The 23,597-nt window shown below is 29.1% G+C and overlaps 1 protein-coding gene across 2 annotated transcripts in view; it reads right to left on the bottom strand.

Annotated features, from left to right (window-relative positions):
• ex (expanded) overlaps positions 1–20,258 on the bottom strand; it is a 70,446-nt gene extending 50,188 nt beyond the window's left edge. For both annotated transcript variants that reach the window (XM_065500444.1, XM_065500445.1), the window contains exons 1-2: positions 19,812–20,258; positions 9,892–10,191 (exon numbers count right to left, since the gene is read on the bottom strand). The gene's annotated coding sequence lies outside the window, so the exon portion shown is untranslated. The remainder of the gene's footprint in view (positions 1–9,891; positions 10,192–19,811) is intronic.
• Between the last annotated feature and the right edge of the window lie 3,339 nt (positions 20,259–23,597).

The raw sequence follows: 23,597 nt of genomic DNA, 5'->3' as shown, positions 1-23,597 counted from the left end.
AAAAAACTATAAAACAAACGTTTTATATATCAAGGAAAAGCTAATGGTTTCTTCTAATCAAAAATATATGTATAAAAAAAGTTATTTCATTAAAAAATCAATTCAGACATTTCCAGAATATCCCATTCTGCGCCATTTAGTTTAATAAACAAACTTGCATTTTAAAATTCTTTATTTAGCATAGAATTTATATATTTACTACCTCTAAAGTGTCACTAATTTTTATGAATTTATTTTTCTTTGTAATAAAATTGTAAAAAATTATAAAAAAAATATATATATAAAATTGCTGAACTGGTATTTATGGTTTCAGTTATTTTTTTATGGTGGGTTTTATAAGGTAATTTTTTTTCTTTGCTGTCATAAGTTATTCACTCTAATTTGGCACACATTTTTTTTCTTTATTTATTGTTTTCAATTTAATTATCACACTTTGTACTTTGTAAATTTATCAAAGGCCCCAGCACAAGTAAAATAATTATTTTCTATTGTGTAAAAAAAAAAAAAACTGCAAAAACTTAAATATGCATTATTTTGTTTTATGTCACACAAATTGTCACCTTTATGGGTTTTATTTAAACAATTAACAAGTAAATAAATAATTTTAAATGACATACATTCAAGTGGTGCTTTGTTAAATGCTGCTGATATAACTTTAGTCATTTATTGAATTTAAATTTTGTAGTTTTTTTTCAGTGGGCGAGTGTTTGAAGTTCTATTGCTGTTTTGCAAAATATGTTCGAAGTTTAATTTGTTTTTAATAAATATTTGATTTATTTGTTGTTCTATTAAACATTTTTCTGTGGTTTATTAATGCAAACCAAACACATAACTACATTTTTGCCCCACCCTCTCTCACTATTAAATTGGAAAAAAAAAATAAAGTCAGCTATTTAAAATAGAAATAAGTTTTAATCAATTCCAAATAACTGTCATAAATATTTAAACAGTTTTAGTTTCATTTAAGAATTCTCAAGAATTTTATAAAGAAATAATTTACATGTTTAGCAAAATATAACAATAAACTGAATTTAAAAATAAAACTTGCAGAATCATTATATTTTCCATTTAAAAGGACTTATATTTTATTAAGACTGTTCTCAGTTTTATGTATTTATTGTATTTTGTAATGGATAATTTAAAGAACTGAAAAACGTAGCGATCTACAAAATACATTACACTCTTTAAGGTGTGGATCCAGGGCCGAATTTTTTTTTATAAAAAAGGAAAAAAAATATAAATAAATGTTCATTTATTTAAACAAGCACCAACTTCCCCAAATGTTTGAGATGGATCCGCGCCTGAAATTGTGTCTTCTTTCAAAAAATATGTTAAAAATTTAAATATCTTGTAATGCATAAATTACTTATGTTAAAAGAAGATACAAAGAGAACAATTTTACACCGATATGTTATGTTAACGTGCTTTAATTTGTTATATATCTATATATATAAAAATGGTCCATGTATGTAATGTCATCACCTGAGAACGGCTGGAGCGAAATTTTCAGGAGATGGTTTGTAAAGAAAAAGAAAATTAAAAAATTCCTGCTAAAACCGGCTTTTTGAGTAAAGTCAACTGTAATAAAAAAAACACCCTAAAGTATGCAGTACAAATTTAGATATTTTATTTGCAAATAAATAAGAACAGGCAGGTGTATATGGGTTGGAGAAACTTGAAGAACTAACATTAGTAACATCAACTAGTTATATATAAAATATACACATTATATATCGTTAACAAAGAAATTGTGTCTTCTTTTTATAAATGTATTGGGTGTATGACTTAAAATGCGGAATATTTTTTTTAAATTTTTAGCTTTTATTTTGCAACATTTGTACAATATAAATTTATTCAAAGTATTGACCAATAGCAGTCGAACGGGGCACGGTCTAGCGGGTAAAGCAAAACTTCCGAATCACATCTCTCTAAATAGTTTTTAACAGGCATTGCTTAATGTGTTCCAAGTTCCAAGTCTGGCCGCTTCAAACGAATCAGATGCGTTCGGTACAGTTTATCTGTGATGGTCTGGTCAGATTTTAGAAGCTCATAATAGATAGAACCCTCTTGCTCTCACCAAATACAGAAAATTACCTTAGCGCCATGGATATTTGACTTTGGTGGGCTTCTCTTACGCTTCGGATTAACGTAATACATCCATTCTTCATCGCAAGTAATGATTCGTTGCGCGAAATCCTCATTCAATGTCTCTCGGCTTCAATTCGTATGCTACAAAATTTCCCTGCTTTTGGATGAATTCGGCTGCTCGCAAATGTTTTGAAATTGCTGCTTGAGTACCTCGCAATGATTTTGTTGGGTTTGACAACAATCTTTTTCTCCAATTCTTGGTCTTCAAACTTGTTTGGCTAACCTGGACTAAAGAAGTAAAGCAAAACTTCCCGCATATGACGCTTTGTTGATACAAAATTCGACATTTTCAAAGCAAAAACTATAATGTTCAATAACTAAGTGAGAATAAATGACATCTATTGTAAATCTCGCATTTTTAAGTCATACCCCCACATGTGAAATTCATCATCGTGACAAGGGTATATATAAGTTTGTCATTCCGTTTGTAATTTCTACATTTTTCATTTCCGACCCTATAAAGTATATATATTCTGGATCCTTATAGATAGCGGAGTCGATTAAGCCATGTACGTCTGTCCGTCTGTTGAAATCGATTTTCTGAAGACCCCTGATATCTTCGGGATCCAAATCTTCAATAATTCTGTCAGACATGCTTTCGAGAAGTTTGCTATTTAAAATCAGCAAAATCAGTCCACAAATGGCTGAGATATGAGGAAAAAACTAGGACAACCTCGATTTTTGACCTATATCTGGATTACTGAGTCATTAACATAGACAATATGGATATCTAATAATAGATATTTCAAAGACCTTTGCACCGACGTATATAAGATCATAAGTTGGACCTACAATGGGTCAAAATCGGAAAAAAAATTTTAACCCGAATTTTTTTTCACCAAAAAAAATTAAAAAACCAAAATTTTTTTTTCAAAATTTTAAAAAAAAAAATTCTAAATTTATAAAAAATTAAAATTTAAAAAAACAATTCGAAAAATTTTTTTTTCCAAAAAATGAAAAAACCTGCAAAAAAATTTTTGTTCACCTAAAAATATTTAAAATTTATATTTTGAAGTATAATTTGGTGAAGGGTATATAAGATTTGGCACAGCCGAATATAGCTCTCTTACTTGTTTTTATATAGCTTTGAAAAGCAAACACAATTTCCTTTAAAATGATATATAATAATTGTATTTTTCTTTTTAGGGGAGTGGCAATTTATGAAATTGTAGGTTTTGTTGAGTTTAGGGGATTTTTTTAAGCTGTAACTTTGGAATAATGTTGTTTAATATTTTATCGTAATAAATTATGAAATTTACAGAGTTTTTCTATCAAAATTTTCCTAAAAATGTTGTATGACTCAATATTTGATATTTCTGCCTAAAAATAGTTTATGACTCTCTTTCTAAATTGAATAAGGTCTTCATTTTCTTTATTTATTATCAGATTTTGGATTGTTTGTCAATATTATAAGATCATCAGCTATTTATCATTAAACTGAAAACGATTTTTTCGATTAAGTAGCCAGTCAAGCGTAAAATCTATTTAGCAAATATATATTTTTTTTTTATAATTTTTATGTTAAATAATGTGAACATACCATGGCAATGGAATAAACATTTATTTTTATGGACAAAAAAAAAACACCAACAAATAAAAATAAATATAAAAAATACATACAATATACATAAGTACGAGTATTTTTTGTATTTACAAAAAAGATTATAAATTGCCAAGAATTTCATATAACTTTTTTTTATTCCATTATTTACTATTGTTAAAAAGAGCTCATGTGCGAAATGGCTATGAAAATAACAACAAAACACAAAATATTATTATATTTATTTATTTTGTCGTAGCTATTTTGGTATGTAAGGTAAGTATTGAATAAAAAAAACTTAAAATCATTGGGCGGTGGTGCAGTATAAGGCACACCTTACAAAACAACGACATCTACCCAAAACGGTATAACAAAAAAATAAAAAATAAAAAAAAAACAGCCAAAAGGTATGTTCAGTTCAGTTCAGAATATGTTGGACTGTATGTGACTATTAAACAAAATAAATTTTAAATAAATAAACAAATAAAAAACTTATTGGTTTACATACAAAACAAATCAGTACAAACATACAACAGAAAAAGTACGTACGTACGTACATTAACCATGTTTTGGTACGTAAATAAGTACGTATTTAGTTTTCAAAACATTGAATTCAAACATATTATTTTTTTGTTTTAGTACAACCCATGAATTTCATACAAAAAAAAAATAAAGGCAAAACACAAATTTTACACATATAATCATTCAAATAATATTAAGTTGGAGGAAAAAAAAACGTTTAACTTATAAAAAAAAAGAAAAATAACAGCTACATAGTTTTGAGCAGCTCAATGTTGGCCAGAAATGAAAAGGAGTTCAAACATTTTTGAAAGTATGTATAGAAGAATAAAGTTATAATTTGAGTCTTTTAAGACATTTTTAAATTATACAATTTATATAACCTACACCAGCACAGTGCACAGTAGAGCAGAATCGAAATTTTTTGGAAATAAATCTGGCATTTCTAAACGGCTGGTCCGATCGGTATAACATTTTACGTGGGCGTAGCCAAGGAGCATTCGAGTTTAAGTTATTAAAATGGGCCTTACAAATGCTCCAGGGGCCTCGATATGGGGGCTCAAATTAGGGTACCTTCGACATGTAAAATTTTTAAACGCGTGCCATTTTTTGTTTCCCCATCGGATTTTCCATAGGTCTTCAAAAAAACATGCTTGCGTGTGCTATTTATCTCTTCTAATTTTCGAGTTATAGGCATTTAAAAATTGAAATTTTAAAATTTGCCCATACCTTGGTCCTATTTTAAAATATAGGGCGTAATTTCGGACCGAATCGACTCAATTTTTTTTTTGTTAGTTAGAAAACTAAATTAGCAATAATATACAAAAGAGGTCAATATCTATTATGGATCAAAAAATAAACGATTTTCAATTTAAATATTCAAAAAATAGTTAATTTTTGCCTTAATTATTTTTTAATTAAAAACAAACTTTCTTTAAGAACATATAACAATTTTATGTTTATCTGAAAGATATCTTTACGGAGAACATTTTGATATAAATAACATGTCCTAGTCTTATATATAACGCTCCTATGCCCTTCGGAATTTGACCTATTTTTTATCAAAAATTCAACTTTGGGTCACATGTTCTAAAATCCCAAAGCTGGGATCAGAAAACAAAAAACAGGATTTAGTATGTTATTCGTAATTTAGTTGTCTAACTAAGAAAAAAATTCGATTCCATTCGGTCCAAAAAGACGACCCATATTTTTAAAAAAGCGGGCCAAGGTATGGCAAAATTTTAAAATTTTAATTTTGAAATGCCTATAACTCGGAAATTATAAGAGATAAATAGCAAACGCTATACCTAGCCGAGCGCTTTCCAAAAATATAAAAATCTTTGAAATCGGGTATTCAAAAGAATACGGTTTATTTAAGTTTAAGTTTTTACCATTTAAAACCACCGTTTTTAAAAGGTAAAAACTTAACAATATGTGATCGTGTTTTTGGTTGACACTATTTGCTTTCAGGTAACTGTGAACTTTAATATCCTGTATTTAATTGTTCCAACACGTTACATCCAACAAAATGTTTACACTCTTTCAAGCCCCTGCCATGCAACTTGGTATGTGTGCTGAGTATGAAAAACGCCAACTATTTCTTGAATTTTTTTCTTCTTATTTTCTGTTTTTAATAAAAAAAAAATAAAAAAAAACTGAAAAAAACACACATTCAACGACATGGTATGCATCTTAAATAAACGTGCGAACCAAAACTATTCATACTTGTTGTAATCAGCCACCGTACAAATAAATACAACACACAACCATCATGCCATTCCATACTTTAAATGTTGTGTAAAAATATGCGAAATGGCCTAAAATAAACTTGTATATAAAATATAAACTACAACAAACGAATAACTACAATAATATTTTATTATTATTTCTTTTTAGATTATTTCTAGAGATTTTAATAAGTGAAACAATCGATGTTTAATCAATCGACTGTTTAAAAAAGGTTTTTTTGGAGGGATTTGTTTTTAGAATAATATTAAAATTGATTTGAATATATAGATCTTCTTCACCTACGCCATATATAAGAACCATGAGGACATGCCTTTTCGGTATAGTTACTATCACTTTGAATCTACAATGAACCCATTTCGGGACAAAATTTTTCTATATTCATTTGTATTCTATATATTTTGAACATACGAACAATTCATATATATCTAATCGATTTAACGGTATTCATTTGTCCATGTGTTACATAAATTTTGTACCAACAAAGCGTCATATGCGGGAAGTTTTGCTTTAATTCTTTAATTTGACAAAAAGGTGCCGCTGAAGCACTGCGATTGCTCACCACAGCTTATGGTGAATGTGTTTCATCGGTTTCAACGAGCGAGATATGGTTTGTGCTGTTCAGAAGTGGTGATTTTGAAGCGGAAGACTAAGATCGCCCAGGCCAGCCAAAAAATATTGAATACCAAGCTCAGGAAGCATTAATCTATGAAAATTGTTGTCAAATTTAACATGCAAAATCGTTGGGAGCTACTCAGGTAGCATGTCCCAAATGATGTTTGAACGCTAAAAAAGAAAATCATTTTTGCACCGAATGAATCATTACATGCGATGAACAATGCATCCATTACGATAACCCGAAGCGCAAGAGATCGTATGTGAGGCCCGGCCAACCAGCCGAATCGACACCAAATCCACGGCGCTAAGGTAATGCTCTATTGTGAACTGCTAACCACACCATCACAGGGAACCCGTACCGAATGCAACTGATTCATTTGAAGCGAGCATTGGCCGAAAAACACCCAGAATATGCGGCCAGATATGTAACAGTATTATTCCATCATGACAATCCTCGGCCACATGTTGCAATACCTTTTAAAAAGTATATGGAATGATGTGGTTGGAAAGTTTTGCCTCAGCCGCTTTATAGTTCAGACCGTGCCCCGTCCTACTACTATTTGTTTCGATCGATGCACAACGCTCTCTCTGGGATACTGTATCCCATATTGGCTTGATTCGTTTTTGGCCTTAAAAGTTGAACAGTTCTTTTGGCTCGAAAGCCATAATGTTGGCAGAAAGGTTAAAAAAGTTCATAGCTAACAATGGCCAATACTTTAAATAAATTTATATTGTACAAATGTTTAAAAATAAAAGATAAACATTTGAAAAAATCCTGCATTTTTAAATCATAAACCCAATATGTAGTTAAAGGTAGTGTATAGCCAAGATATTAAGCTTTATTTTAAGGTATAATACTATACTGCATGCGCTCACATTCCAGAGATTTTCATTACGTTTGTAACACACCAAAATATTTCACGCATTTTGATGCATATTCTGGGTCCTCATAGGATTCTAAGACGATTTAGTTACGTCCCTCCGTCTGTCTGTTGAAAAGACGAAAGGGCCCAAACAAAAGGAGCTAGCTGGCTGTGAATAATGTTTTTTGGTATGGAAAATGGGCAATATTGGGTCAAGATTTCACCGAGCCCCCATACAATTGTCTCCCCGGAATACTGTTTGAGCTGTCATAAATATGTTGATTGAACGACAATCCAGACTCAATTTTACACAAAGTAGTTCAAACTACTCTGAAATTGTACAGTAAAGTATGGCGAAAATCGGGCAAAATTTATCCCTAGTCCCCATACAAGGTCCCCCTCAGAATTTAACATGAACATTCATAATTGTCTTATAATAATTAATTGGATATAAACAAGTCTTATATGAATCTAAGGGCCGTTTTCTCATTAGGTGATTATCTTTTTTCCCAACGAAAAACTGCAGATTAAAGAAATTTGGTTTTCTCAATGTCTCATTTGCTTCTATTCTGTCGCAAAGCTAACCCTTCCTCATCTGCCAATTATTTATTTATCGTACAGATGAATTCAATCAGCTGACTGCTGTTCATAGTTTGTATGTGTTTGTGTTTTTGTAAACGAAATTAAATAGATTTTATAAAAAAAAAAGTTTAATAGAGGAATTAACATTAATTTGATGGAGGATGAACACGAAGAACATGAGTTCCAAGTGAATGCTGAAAAATTTTATCATGTCAGGCCTAACTACCTGGCAGACATGGAGGATAATGAATATTTCAAAAGATTCCGGCTGTCGATGGCCACGTTAAACAGCTGATTTATGTAAACATGTTGTCAATTGAAGGCGGGGTTCCCAACTTTCACATCTATTTTGAGAGGTATTGCCAACTGAAAATAATCTTTTTTGTCGGTATATTGAGAAAAACAAAATTGTTAACGGACAGTTTATCGGCCTAATAAATTTATGTCGACATTTAGTAACAGGCAGTTTGTCGATACATTGAGAAAACGGGCCTAAATATGTTAACGTTTAATTCTAATTTTGAGAACTTTTTTTTTAAATCTAAAATTTTATTTAAAACAAATTGAAATTTTATTTGTACCCCCTACTTCTGAGTCAGTAACAAACTGTTGTTTTATTTATATTTAAAATTTCTTGTACAATATATTATTAATCAATCTATATAATTAAATTCATAAATTCCTTAACTTTTGTTTTATAAATGGCGTGTTACATGAAATACAAAAGAAATGTCATTGAATTTAATTTAATTATAAACACACTTTTTAAATTTAAAACAATATTTTTTCCAACTCATAACACATTTATCAATAATTAATCTATAAATAAAACTCTATGGGAAATTGCTGTGAATAAAACAGGCCTTATAATAATTATAAAAACACAACCAACAATGAATATATTGTAAACAATTTCTTCAAGAATTTATATATTAAATATTAACAAATTAAATGTCTGTTTCTTAATATAGAACGAATGATTTTATTCGCTTTTAAAGTGAATCTTTTGATTGTATTTCTAACTTAAATTCAAATATTTCTTTTAATTTTTGGTACTTAATTCCAGTAATAACTGTTTTATCTGCCTTAATAAATTAATTTTGAATTCTTAGACTTTCTATTATTTTTGATTTCAAATTCAACTTTTATTTTCTTTTTCTGTTATTTATTATACCCTTCACCTTCGTAAGAAGGGTATATATAAGTTTGTCATTCCGTTTGTAATTTCTACATTTTTCATTTCCGACCCTATAAAGTATATATATTCTGGATCCCTATAGATAGCGGAATCGATTAAGCCAAGACCCCAGATATTTTGACCTATGTATATCTGGATTACTAAGTCATTAATATAGACAATATGGATATCTTATGATATATATTTCAAAGACCTTTGCAATGACGTATATAAAACCATAGTAGGTTGGACCTATGGGTCAAAATCGGAAAAATATTTTTTAAGCCGATTTTATTTTTAACCAAAAGTTTTTTTTCGCTAAATATTAAAAAAAAAAATATTGAAAAAACAAAAAAAAAATCGAAAAATTTAAAAAAAAAAATATCGAAATTTTTTTTCCAAAAAATGAAAAAAAACAAAAAAAAAATAAATTTTGTTTACCTAAAAATATTTAAAATTATTATAATCTGGTGAAGGGTATATAAGCTTCGGTACAGCCGAATATAGAACTCTTACTTGTTTTTATTCTGTTTCTATCATTTATCTGTCTTCAGTTTTTGTGATAAGCTACTTTAAAACAAATTGTATTATAACTTATCTTTTAAATATTTTCATGATCGTTATAAACTAATTAAATAATTAAACTATTGTATTAATATTAGAGTAAAACAAAGCAAAAAAAAGAAAAAAACACTCACCTTACGCAGTGCTGAAATTAGCACTCGTTTGCATAAATTTATACAAACATGTTGATGATAAAATAAACATAATCCACAGAGCAAAAATTTAAAATTTAAAACAAAAAAAAAATCACTTACAAATACAGAATTTCGTTAAAAGTTTATAACAATTTTTCTCTTAGAGCAAACAAAAATTTATTTTAAAAATTTTTGTAATTTTTTAAATTGTAAACGAAAGTATTTCTAAAACTATTTTGGATTATTTTATGTTTTAACACTTTTATTACACTTTGCTGGATTGTAAAAAAAACACGCGCACTGCAAAGAGAGAAAGAGAGAAATATAAAGAAAATTAATGATTTTAAAGTGATTATGAACAATTAATAAAATTATATTCTAATTATAACAACATAATACTTAAAATAAAGATTATACATAAATAAGTGGGATAAATAAGGAAAGTAATCATAAGAATGGTAACATAAACCTTCATCAGTAAGGTCAGTATTCAATTGCGATCCTCATTTAAGAGATGTCCGTCTATCTGTATATAAGTTGAAATAGGTTTCCCAAAGCCCCCAAAAAACTTACAAAACCCACATATGGTATCATTATATGAGGAGCCGCAGAACAAAAGGTACTTTTTCGAATTTTTTTACAAATTGATTTTTTGGTATTTTTATAATATTTGGGTGAAATCTTCTAGAAAAAATCAATTTCCCAAAATTTTTAAATTTTCAAAAAAGTACCTTTTGTTCTGCGGCTCCTCATATCAATATAGTCTTGAGAATATTTGTATTGAAAATCAACAAAAACGGCTGAAATACAAGGGCGGGTCAATAACTTCGTGACTTTTTTAATTTCCCGGCTCTTAACTGAAAGGACATACAGCTTCTGTCAACATGCATCTGTCAGTTGACTCCTGTTAAAAATTTGAGCCAGCTGCGTCGTTTAGTTTGAGTTTGACAGCCATTGATAGCAGACTATCATCTCATGACTTGAGGAGAATATTGAAAAAAGTTAAATTCTTCTGCTCATTAAGCATTATTTTGTTGAGGACAACAACCTTGGTTTGAGAGATGATCTAAGCTTAATAAATACCATGGAAACTCTACACTATCAATTTCAATGGTAAGCAAGTGGTTTACAGAATTGCTATGTGACCGAGCAAGCACGGAAGATGCCGAGGTTACCACACCCGCAACAATTCGCGATCGGTGATTGAAAGTAAGAAAGATTGTGGAAGACATCTGAAATATCTCCATGGTTTCAATTTTGAATGATCACTTGGGTATCAGAAAGCTTCCCGCTAGATGGGTGTCTCGTTTGCTGACTATCGTGCGCACATTTGCAGTTTCTATGGCAAAAATCTATAAATTATGCTACGAATTCCTTACTCATCCATCTTATTGACCGGATTTAGCCCCAAGTGACTATTTCTTGATTCCTCAGCGGAAAGAGATTTGACTTGAATGATGAAATCATCTCACAAACAAATACCTGATTTTGATAACCTCGAAAAATCTTATTTTTTGGAAGGGATAACAAAAAAATGGGAGAAACGTTGGACAAAGGGCATAGAACGAATCAAGCCAATTTCGGGTACTCTGTTCCGTATCCCAGAGAGAGAACGTTCTGCATCGATCGAAACAAACAATAGTCGGACGAGGCACGGTCTGGACTATTAAGCGTGTGAGGCAAAAATTCCCAACCACTTCATTCTAAATACTTTTTAACATATATTGCTACATGTGTCCGAGTGTTGTCATGATGGCATATTACGGTTTCATGTCTGGCCATTTTAAGGCCAATGCTCGCTTCAAACGAAATAGTTGCATTCGGTACAGGTTGCCTATGATGATCTGGTCAGATTTCAGCAGCTTATAATAGATAAGACCCTTTTCCTCGCACCAAATACAGAGAATTACCTTAGCGCCATGGATATTGACTTTCGGTGTCGATTCGGCTGGTTGGCCGAGCTTCACATACGATCTCTTACGGTATACGGTTACGGGTTATCGTAATGGACCCATTTTTCATCGCAAGTAATGAATCGGTGAACAAAATGATTTTCTTTTATAGCGTTCCAGCAGCAATTCGGTCATGCAAAATCGTATTTCAAGGTCTCTCGACTTCAATTCGTATGGTACCCAATTGCCCTGCTTTTGGATGAATCCTGCTGCTCGGAAACGTAGTAGCTCTTAATGAGTTTGACTACAATCTTCATAGAGTATAATACCTGCAATTCTTGGTCTTCAAACATTTTTTAAGACAAGATTGTCATCCCTGTCAAAATCACCACTTCCGAACCGCACAAACCATCTCTAGCACGTTGAAACCGATGGAACACATTCACCATAAGCGTTGGTGAGCAATGAGTCTATTTCAGCGGCACTTTTTTCAAATTAAAGAAATAAAGCAAAACTTCCCGCATATGACGCTTTGTTCGAAATTTTTGAAGGAAAAAAACTTAGTTGTTTACACTATAATGTTCAATAACTAAGTGAGAATAAATGACAGATATGTATCCTTCAAAATGATATATAAGTTATTAAGAACAAAAACCGCTCTCCAAAGATACGCCATCTATTGTAAATCCCGCATTTTTAAGTCATATTCCCAATAGAATAACGGTATTTTCCATAACGATATTTTAGCGGTAACGGTATTTGAGCTGAAATAATATTTTAGGGGTAACGGTAGGCAAAACCATGTAAATAGTTACTGTGACTATAATATTGTTAAAAAAAAACTTCTAACAATATTGAAATGGTTACAGTAACCATGGAAAACTATATTTTTCTCTGCGTGTATACAGCCAAATTATGAATAAAAATTCCTCGGGAGTTTTTTCCTATTCATATTCAATGAGAAAAAATTCCCGGGAAAGAAACTCCCGGGGAATTTTTTATTCATAATTGGGCTTTATTTCGGTAACGGTAGTCGAGCAGAAAGGGTATTTAGGGCTAACAGTGCTTCAAATCGTAAAATATTCAATATAGTTCAGCCCTATTCAAGAAAATGTGACTGACAGTTTTGAAGCAATAAAAAAGCATGTATATATAAATTTAAACCTGACATTATTAATCCTTAATTAAATTCAGATTTCAAATTTATAAAAATCGAAAATGTTTTATGTGATTTCTTGAATAGGGCTGAAAAAATTAAATGAAATTCTTAAAATAAAATCTTTTAATAACAATCTTTAGTTTTCAATTACTTTATAATTATTTAATAAGACATTTAATTTCATCATTTACTTTATTTAGCACTTCAATGTTGTGTTTATTCTTAAATAAATTTTAATTGAGCTGTAAATATTTTTCTTGAAAAGCATGCGGTCTTTTTTTTGGTATTTTTTGATTTGTTGAAGCCAACAACTTGTTGATTTTGTTGTCAAAATTTATAAAATATTTAGTGCTGAATTGACGTTTTATTATTAGTTTTTGTTGTTGTATATTTCTTTTGCTTCTTTATAATTTCAATACGTTTAGTGAGTGAGTGGTCATTGGTGGTTGTATTAGTTTTATAGGGGAACCATCATCATTTATTGAAAAAAATTGTATACATTTATAATTCATTTTATATTTTCAATATATTCTTTAGCCGATGGTTTTTGTATTTAAAATAAAATAATAATTTTATGAAAACAAACAAATATAGAGGCCATAAACAAAAAAAAAAAAATCATGGTTATTTCACATGAATACACTCATGGTGTCTCTCTTATTAGAAAGAATGAATCAGAGTAGGAAAATTCATTGAAGTAAATTTTATTATTTAAAAGTTTTTAAGCTGGAAAAGGTACTAAGGGTATACTATGGTACTAAGTATCGAATAGGAGTTGTGTGCTATTCTTGAATATTAAACATTTAAATAATAGTATCTACTCAAAATAATTCTGATCACCTAGGTTTTTGACAACTGAGTTAGGTCTTTGACACGAGAGTTTCCAATCTATGTATATGTATTTATGGTTTTTACTAATTGTCAATTTAACATCAAATCCGAATTTTGTTTTATACAGCTACCAAAAATTTGGCATGAGCTGCAAGTGGGGTTTTCTTTAATGTCAAAAGTACTTAATTTTCCAACCCCGCCATAAATTGAAAAATTTAATGACGTTTTATTTATACATATGAGTGTTTAAAACGCATATTTTTATAATTAACTCATATTTTTCTTTCACAGTGTGTTTACAATTCTCTAAAGAGCAAAGAGTATATTTTAACTAAAGAGTGGCAATAAAATGGTTGAATTGTGGGGGGGGGTTGAGTAGGAGAGAGCAAAACAAAACCAAAATATTTTGTTTTGTTAGCTAGATTTTAATATTAAACAATTTTTAAGAGCTTTATCTATTTTAAATGTTTATTTTTATTTTTTTTTTAGAGAGAAATTTTTGTTTTGTTTTTATTATTGTAGTTGACCTTTCTAAAATAGAATACAAAGTGTTTTTTGTTTAATTTTCAATACCCTTCGCTATGGGTGGATGACTTTTGTAATATTATTATTATTTTTATTTATTTATCTGCCACCCCCTTCTTGTCTTGTTATTTTGGTCCAATATAGAGATGCAATGAGAAAGTTTAAATTCCATAAAATTTGTATTACTAATAATGGCCTACTATTTAAAGATTATTAAAGTTTAACCCTCATTTTATCAATCTCTGATTATTTTTTATCGTGACGATAAATTGACAGTTCTTTATCGTTACGAAAAACGATAACCATATATTGAGAAAATGGGGTTAACTATTTTAAATATCTAAAATCGAAAAACTTTAGTTATGGCAATTATTTCAAAAAATTCTTATAAAACAATAAAAATTATAAGATGAAATTTAAATAATAGAAGTGGTTGGTTGTATTCGCCAAATTTCCCATCTTTCCCATGTATTTAACATTCGTAAACTTCTTTTAATTAAATTTAAGTTAACTTTACACTATCTTGGTTTTCAGCTGACATAAGCAACATATACAGTTTATCTGATCATCAACAAATCATTCAAAAAACCTTCCTAAATGTTAGGTTAAGATGAAGCTAATAAATTAGAAAGTGTTTGAACAATCTTTAAACTTTAAAACAGTTTTTAATATGTAACTCATCCAAAAACTCGGATAGTTTAAAGCAGTATATTCCGATCTAATTTTAAATTTCCTTAAAATATGAAAAAAATTCTTAATATTAAATTAAGGAATATTGATTGAAACAGAGATTTTTAGATACAAAACTATGTTATTTTTCAACATAGTCTCCTTTTGAGCTCTGTGCCCTTGTCCAACAAGTTTCTCCAATTTTTTTATTCCTTCTATCAAAATGTGTAAGGAATCAAATCCTTTCCGCCCACACATTTCTTCAGATTTGGAAACCAGAAATAGCCACTCGGGCATATATCTGGAAAATATGAAAACTTCACATGTGTGTACCCTTTTGTGCATCTGATTGTGAGCAAACGGGGCAGCCATCTTGCTTTAAGCTTTCTCATAACCAAGTGATCAATATGCAATGCAATATTGAAACCACTGGCTTCCACAATCTCTCGCACTTTCAATCTCAGATCGGTCATTTCGGTTATTTTTTTTAATTATTTCGGGTGTAAAGACCTCAATTGGTCCAGAATGTTCGACTATTTAAAGTCTGGAAAATCGCCCCACAAATGGCTTAGATATAAACAAAAAAACGCCACCTATTTTTTCGGTCATTTGTGAATCGATTTGGATAATATTTTTTAATGTAAAATATTTGTTTTTAATCCCTACATTTTGTTTAAAAACTGTTTGTTTAAATCTTTGCAAATTTATGGTACAATTGGATATGGATATTGCTTAATAAACAATTAATAATGATGTTCATGGTAAATAAAAAAATTATTGTGCAATTTCACAGATTTGCAAAATATTTAAAAAAGCATATGATAGATAATTGATCAGCCTATGAAATGAGTGTTTGAAAATGATTCTACGCCTTTCAGGTGCCTTCTTATGGGTTAGCAAAGTTGATATTTGTGGAAAAATCAATTTTATGGGAAGTAAAATAAAATATTTTTATCGATTTACCTGGACAAATAAATACAAAGCAAACAGTACAATTTTTGTTTATTCTTTTCTTAATAAATATATCTATCAAAAGAATCAAAAATAATGACGATCAGTTACATAGTTTTCGATATATTGTATCTGAAAGCGGACCAAATGACCTAAAAATTTTCTGTTTTTTTGAAAACTGAAATTCAGTCAACTTTGAAGGGCTATATCTTCTTAACCAAAAATCTGATTGTAATAAGAGTAGCATTTTTGAAATCGTTGGACAATTTACTGTAAAATAGGTTTATTCAATATTTTTTAGGGCCACATGAAATTTTGATTTTTGCAACCTCACTTGTTCGCCACTGTGTGGCGGCTCAAATTCTTTGATTGTAGAACATCGAATTAATTTAATCGTTTATTTAAAAAAACAGTCAAGCAACGAAAAATCTAAAATTGAGTTATGCATGGTTTAATGCTAAAAAAAATACTTCCCCCCCATTATGATGAAGCAAAGCCGAGAAATCCGTTTTGTAAAAGTAATTTTTAGGTAGCTAGGAACTTTTCTGTAATTTGCTCAAAATCAATATTTTGTTGCTTGACTGGTTTTTGAAATAAATATTTCAATTGAAGCGTAATTTATTAAAAACTAATTTCAGAATAAAAAAATTTACGTTTCAATCTATAAGTTTATTCCCAAAGAAATAATTTTTTAGCTTTAGATTCAAAATCATTTATATGTACATATAAAATTCGACTTATTTTAATTAATAATGAAATTCAATTATTTGTCAATTAAAATATCGCAATTGATCAACAAGAGAGTATTCCCTCAGTTGATTTCTTGCCAAAAGTGAAATTTTAAAAAATTTCTCCATAATCAATTTTTAAAATTATCAAAGGTTAAAACAAAATTTTCATTAAAAAAAATTTTATAAACTTTTGATAAATTTAAATTTTTTCATGAATATGGCCTTTGTATTTAATATTTGTTTTACTAATATAAGGAAAACATTATTCAAATCGATTTCGTGGAGGATTTGGGGGGGAAAATAAATTAAAATTTATTTTACATTTTTTTTAAATTTTTTTTTAGACTCATTAATTCATAATGAACGTATTTATGAAATGAAAAAGATATCTAATTAGATTTTAAGAACTGTTATAATTCTTTCGAAATATTGATATAAGTATAGTAATAATTTTAAAAAATATATAGGTTTAAACATTAGCTAAATTAAATAAATTAATTTTTGGCTCTACGGTACAGGTTTCATTCATTATTAATATTTATTAGGAATCATTCATTCAAACTTTATTTAAATTAGTCAGAATTGTGGATTTAGAATATTCTTAGAAAATATTCAATAAGTCTGCTTCAAGTTTTTATTAAATAAAATTTTAATATTTTTCTTCATGGTTTTTATAGCTTATGATATACATATATAATTTTGTAAGAAAACTTTATAATTTTTATACACAATTTTAATAATTCATAATTTTTGTTTTAAACTGGTTTTTATTTTAATTTTAGAAAATTTTGAACTTTTAATGCCAATTTGCCATTTGTCTAAATTACATTATTATATAGTAAATTTGATCTCAAGCCAAAATAAAATAATTTTAAAATTCATTTTCAATTGGGGGATTCAACCGGTCTATTAGGTCGTATTGTCATAATGTCGTAAAATATTTGTTTAGTTTAAACAAATTCTTGTTGTGCTTCTAAAAGTCTTATTAGTTTATAACTTTTTTGTTTGAAACCCAACAAAAATTTATTTAAACTAAAAAAATATTTTACGACATGACAATACGACCTAATAGGAGACAGTTTGAATTTTTTTTTTATAATTTTTAATTTCGAAAAGTTGACAATTTATTTTTAATATGTAAGCATTTTTACTGGAATTCAAGTTGAAAGCAAGTGTAATTCAAGCATTGAATTATAAACAAGTAAAGCAATTGGATTATTGTTTTATTACCAGAAAAAAGGAATCATAAATTCAAGCCATATGTTTTAAGTTTGAAAATATTATTCAAGTTTAAAAAATAATTTTATTTGCATTCAAGTCAAATTCCAACAAAATGTTCAAGTGCTTGAATTTTTGGGTTTTGGTGCTTATTGGGTAAGTAAATTTATTTTCAAATATTCTTCAGCTTTTATAAAAGTTCTTTTTAATTTGTTAATGCACTGGGAGTATTTAATTTTTGTAATAAATAATTAAAACATTAGTTTAGTTAGACACTTGGCAAATTGGAGTTTTTATTTAATTGTTTTATTTTATAATTTTGTCACTTATTGAGTTTTTTTAAATGTTGATTTTTAATGTCTTTTTTATATTTTCACTGTTATTTTAATTACATATTAATAAATATTTTTAATTTTTAAATATTTTTTTTAAATTGAATTCTATATTTTTAGTGTTATTTTGTTTGATATTTTAATAATCAATAAATGTTTGGCAAATTTTAAATCGCTTTAGTTTTAATTTTTTTTAACAATTTTTAAAATTTTTTTAAAAAGTTAAAATTTTTTATAAAATTTTCAAACTAGAAAATATTCAAATTTTTTTTTAAATTTTCTATGTATAATTTTTTAGAAAATTTTAAAAATTTTTATAAATTTTAAAATTTTTTTAAAAATTGTGCAATTTTGTAATAATTTGATTATAAAAAAGTTTCACTTTATTAATAAAAATTAATATTTGAAATTTTTTTTAAGTTTTATAGATTTGTTTGAATATTTATTGGCTCAAAAATAGGTATATACTGGTTGTAAATATTTTGCTTTTTCATACGTTCGAATATTTAAAATTATTACTGTTTATTTTATATGAAACATTTGATAATATTTTCCAGAAAAATTTAAAATTTCTTGATATAAAACCAATTAGTGTTCATTTTATAAACACCATTTAAGAAAAATTACAAACATTTCATATAAAGAATTTTATTGAACTCGATCCCAGTTATTTCAATAAAATATTATTGTTATTAATACATATATGGCTTTTTTAAAGCCAATTTATTTATTTGTTTATCAGGAATTTACTTTATTTGGCATTCTTTTAAAAAGTCGTTGGTTTTTTTGCTACTTGTGATCAGATTAAACACTTTTGTTTCAAATTTAATTACTGTTTTATCATGTTTTCAAACAATTTATTATAATTTAAACGGATTTTAAAATCTTTTTTATCTGAATTGTATAATTTTTGTTTATTTTTTAGCGGTTTTTTCTTGCAATTGTATCGAATATTTTTTTGTTTTTAAAATGCACTGAGAAAAATAGTAGTTTTTCAAACACTAATCAAAAAACAGAAAAAGAGTAATAGCAACAACACATGAAACCAGAGAGTGAGTATTGGGGTTCTTGTTGTTTTACTTTATCATTTCATTTGGTATGTATTTTTTTTTTCATACACTTTGTTCGTTTTACGGCAATAACCTGATGTGTTTCGTTTCATTTCGTTTTTTTTTTCTTTTCGTGTAGTTGTTGTTGCTGTGTATTTAACGTCGCCAAAGTTGTTGTTTTTATTGTTATTGTTGGGGAAAAGAATGCCATACATTTTGTTGTTGTCGTTTAATTTTTTTTTGTTGAGTTGTTGTTTTTGTTTTCTACTTTAAACATCACACTGTTGCTGTTGTTGTAGTGTATTATAAAAAAAAGATCTTGTTTTTGGTTTTAAAACACACACATACACTCCACACGATTCAACTCTCCAAGAGAGCCAGAAATTTATTTATCAAACATAATTGATTTGATATTTGTAGTGGTATTAAATATTTATTACAATTTAAGGGGAATCAAAATAAAATTTAAATAAAACTTTAATATTTTTTTTTCATAAACTTAACAAAAATAAATAAAATAGTAAAATTCTTTTTAATAAAACTAAATAAACACTTTTAATCACCTTTTTTGCAGTAAAATTTCAACGCGTTTTAGTCAAAAATCACTCTCGCATGTATTTCATAGAAAATTTGTTTAAAATAAATTTTTCTTTTTTTTCATAAATTCAATACATTTTTTCTATACTTTAGGCAAATTGTACGAGTAGCTTAAATATTGATGTGTTAAATTTAAAACAAAATTAAAGTAATTTCCACTTTTATTTAAAAATAATTCTTTTAATTCTATATAATTTTTTTCAATAAACTTTGAAAAAGTTTTTTTTATAAATTTTCTCTTTTTTTCTTTATTTGTAACAAACTAAAAAAATCTTTTCAAAAAAATTTATTTTTCAACCGCTTCGCTCAGCACCGTAAACTAAACTGAACTGAACTGCTTGGCACCAGCAACATTTGTTTTTTCCTCGCACACACAAAAATTCCATCAGAGATTCATTCCAACAATGTTGTTTTTTTTTGTGTTTTTATAAATATTTTTTTTCAGTATTTTACTTTGTACACTTTGCAATCTGTATCTGTGTATCTTAAAGATACTCGCGGGTTTTTTCAGTTGTTGTGGTGTGAGTAGAAATGTTGGGTTTTCTTTACATGTTGTTGGTCGCTGTCGTCGTTGTTGGACGTCGTCGTCGTCATCGTACCTGCTGCTATTAAAACAATTATGGTGTGTGCGGTTGTGTGTAAAAATGTAACCGTGAGTCTCTGTGTAACTATTTGTATATTGAGGTCTTTTTTCACTGATTTCTCGCTTTTTTTTTTACTTCTGTACTTCACTCTCTTTTAACTATAATTTAAATTTTTGTTATTTTTTAGTTTGTTTGTTTTGTTGTTATTCATTCCCTCTCTCTCCATATCATTCTCTTTCAAGATCGTTTTGAACAAAAATATTTGTGTTAAGTATTGCCAACTTGAAATGTGTACAAGTTCGTGTTTGTTTGTTTGTATGTTTTGGCCGCAAACAAAAATACAAAAAACAAGAAGTAATGAACAAAAAAATCTAATTGGCAAAGAATTTGAAGAACAATTTTATTTCTCCAAATCACCATAATTTCTTGCAAGGTCAGTTTATCATCTTTGGATACACAAATGTTTATTGTGGCATTGTACACTCTGTAAAAATTAAGGAAACCTACAAGAAGTGGTAAAAAAAATATTGAATAATGTTGCAAGGAGCAGAAAGAATGTGGGTGCTGTGATGGCGGGTTTAACACATTGAAAAGCTTAGGAATATAATGGTGAAACTAGCAATAAATATTCAATACATGTAAATCAATTTTTAACTGTAAAGAACATTATTTGAAATGCCGTTATATTTTTACCGATTAAGGGTTCGGAGTTCAAGCCGGCGAAGATCGAATTGGTACTTTTTACCTATAAGATCACGGAATTTAGACTACGGTTGGATGGTACCATTAGAATGAAGCCAAATACATTGCCGTAATTATGTACTGTAAGCTCTAGTAATTATGGAATTGTATGAAATACTTATATACCTTAGAAATAGATATGGAGTCTCAAACTTAATATTCAACACTAGATAAATACACCGGTATTAAGAACTCTTCTAACCTATGGTACTCTAGTCCGGTTGAGAGCGGAAGACACTAAAACATATACGGTACAGAGACTAACATGTCTTGCCATTACAGGTTCCATGCCACTCCTCATAAACATACAAACAAAGGGACAGAATTACCGCATTCGTAATCAATTAAAATTGATCGTAATATTGATATTTGAGATTATATCATTTGGTCTATATTATATATTGATTCCTATGGTTCCAAGTTGGAACAAAGGGCCGTAACGAAATTCCATCTTCCATCGGGATATGTCCTGTGCCATTAGTATAATCTCAGACCAAGTTTTTCCTGTTCTGCTAGTTTCGGATTCTAATTGCCTTCTACAAGTGTTAGCGGGTCTTCCTCTTCTTCTGCTGCCTTGAGGGTTCCAGTCAATTGCCATCTTTGATATATCATTATGAGGTCTTCTCAAAATATGGCCAACCCAGCTCCATTTCCTCCTTGCAATTTATATGCGGATTGGTGTTTCGTCTGCTATTTGCCAGAGGTCCCTGTTGGAAACTACGTTCGGCCAAAATATTCGCAAATTGTATGTCGCTTGCAGTACAGTTCCAGGACTAATATTCGTATAGCAGGGTGGAGCGAAAATTTGAGGAGAAAAGGCTAAGCTTAGTATTCATATGTATCTGTGATGACCTCCACACTATATGTGTGGAAATTACTGTTTTGACTTTCCTATGCGATATGCAATATCATCACGTGAGCCGCCTGTGGTGGATATGCTACTACCTAAGTAGCAGAACGATTGCACATCCTCGAGCTCTATGTTGTTGACCTTGAATTTAGAGAGATTAATTGCATTGATGCGTAGAAACTTAGTTTTGTCGAAGTTAATATGAAGGCCTACATCCGATGCCAGCTGATGTATCTGATCAAATTTGGCTGATATGTCGCTGAAGTTGTGTGCGAGCAGGCAAATATCATCAGCATAATCAAGATCTTCCAGTCGACCATTCATACCCCTATATTAAGTCTATATAATTTTGTTTATATAATTTCTCATTCAATCACGACAGCGGTAATTCCTCCCCAGAAGTGTCAAAGCTTAAAGTCTCTAAGAGTCTCAAAGAAAACCATGCTACAGAAAGTTGTGCAGGCCAATCATGGGACATCGGATGGATTATATAGTTGCTACACCGAACTTCGATAGGACTTTTAAGACCAGAATACCGATCTAAAGTGACTGGGCAGTAAAATCAGCCTTCTCAGGTGACACGATCCCGTCTATACTAATGGTTCAAAGACGGAAATCGACATTGGTTCGGAAATTTTCTCTAATAAACATGAACCCTTGGTTTTTGGATAATATGCATTTTTAGCGCATTTTTAAGCCAATCCATAGTAACTCAACAAGGTGTTGGTCTAGCAATTGAGATGACATATTGATTCTTTGTTAGAGTTGAAAGCCTTGACTGTGCAAAGACGAGTGACGAGACCTTAACGAGTTATTATGGGTTCCAGAAGATAAGGGCATCCGTGCGAATGAAATTGCTGATGAATATGCACCAAATAGATCTTCCTTGAACGAAACTTTTATAGACAAAGATATATTCAAATCCCCTTGTCTGTAGTATTGAATATAATTGATTAATGGGCATTAAAAGAAATGCAACTCACGTGATATATGATTACTACTTATAGAAAATCCTAACTTCTCTGGTCCTAGCTGGCATGGGAATAGTACAGGACTCTTTTAGCTCTTGCTATGAACTGGATTAGACTTCTAATAGGTCTGTCTGATTAGATATATAACACAATGTTTTAATTAACCATATAATAACTACTGCAGAAGATTAGGAGGAATCAGTTTAACACCTTCAATGTAACTATCCCGCTCTACAGTAGCAACTACTAAGCTATTTTGGTACAAGTCTTTTTTATGATCTGGACTTTATCAAAGGTTTGTCGTTGAAGGATCTAATCAAATGAGTAATATATTCGGGTTGGTTCTCATGGAGACCATAAGATTCACGATCAATGCTCAAAATTTTGTATCACAAGATCCACGATCATTGGTTAAAATTTTGTATCAGAAGATCCACGTCGTTGCTCAAAATTTTGTATAACAAGATCCTTGATCGTTGCTCAAAATTTTGTATCACAAGATCCACGATGGTTGGTTAAAATTTTGTATCTGAAGATCCACGATAGTTGTTTAAAATTATGTATCACAAAATCCAAAATTTTATATCGCAAGATCCACGATCGTAT

The sequence above is a fragment of the Calliphora vicina genome, chromosome 2 (genome assembly GCF_958450345.1).
Source record: "Calliphora vicina chromosome 2, idCalVici1.1, whole genome shotgun sequence".
Classification (NCBI taxonomy): Eukaryota; Metazoa; Arthropoda; class Insecta; order Diptera; family Calliphoridae; genus Calliphora; species Calliphora vicina.
This window is presented reverse-complemented; position numbering and strand designations above follow the sequence as displayed.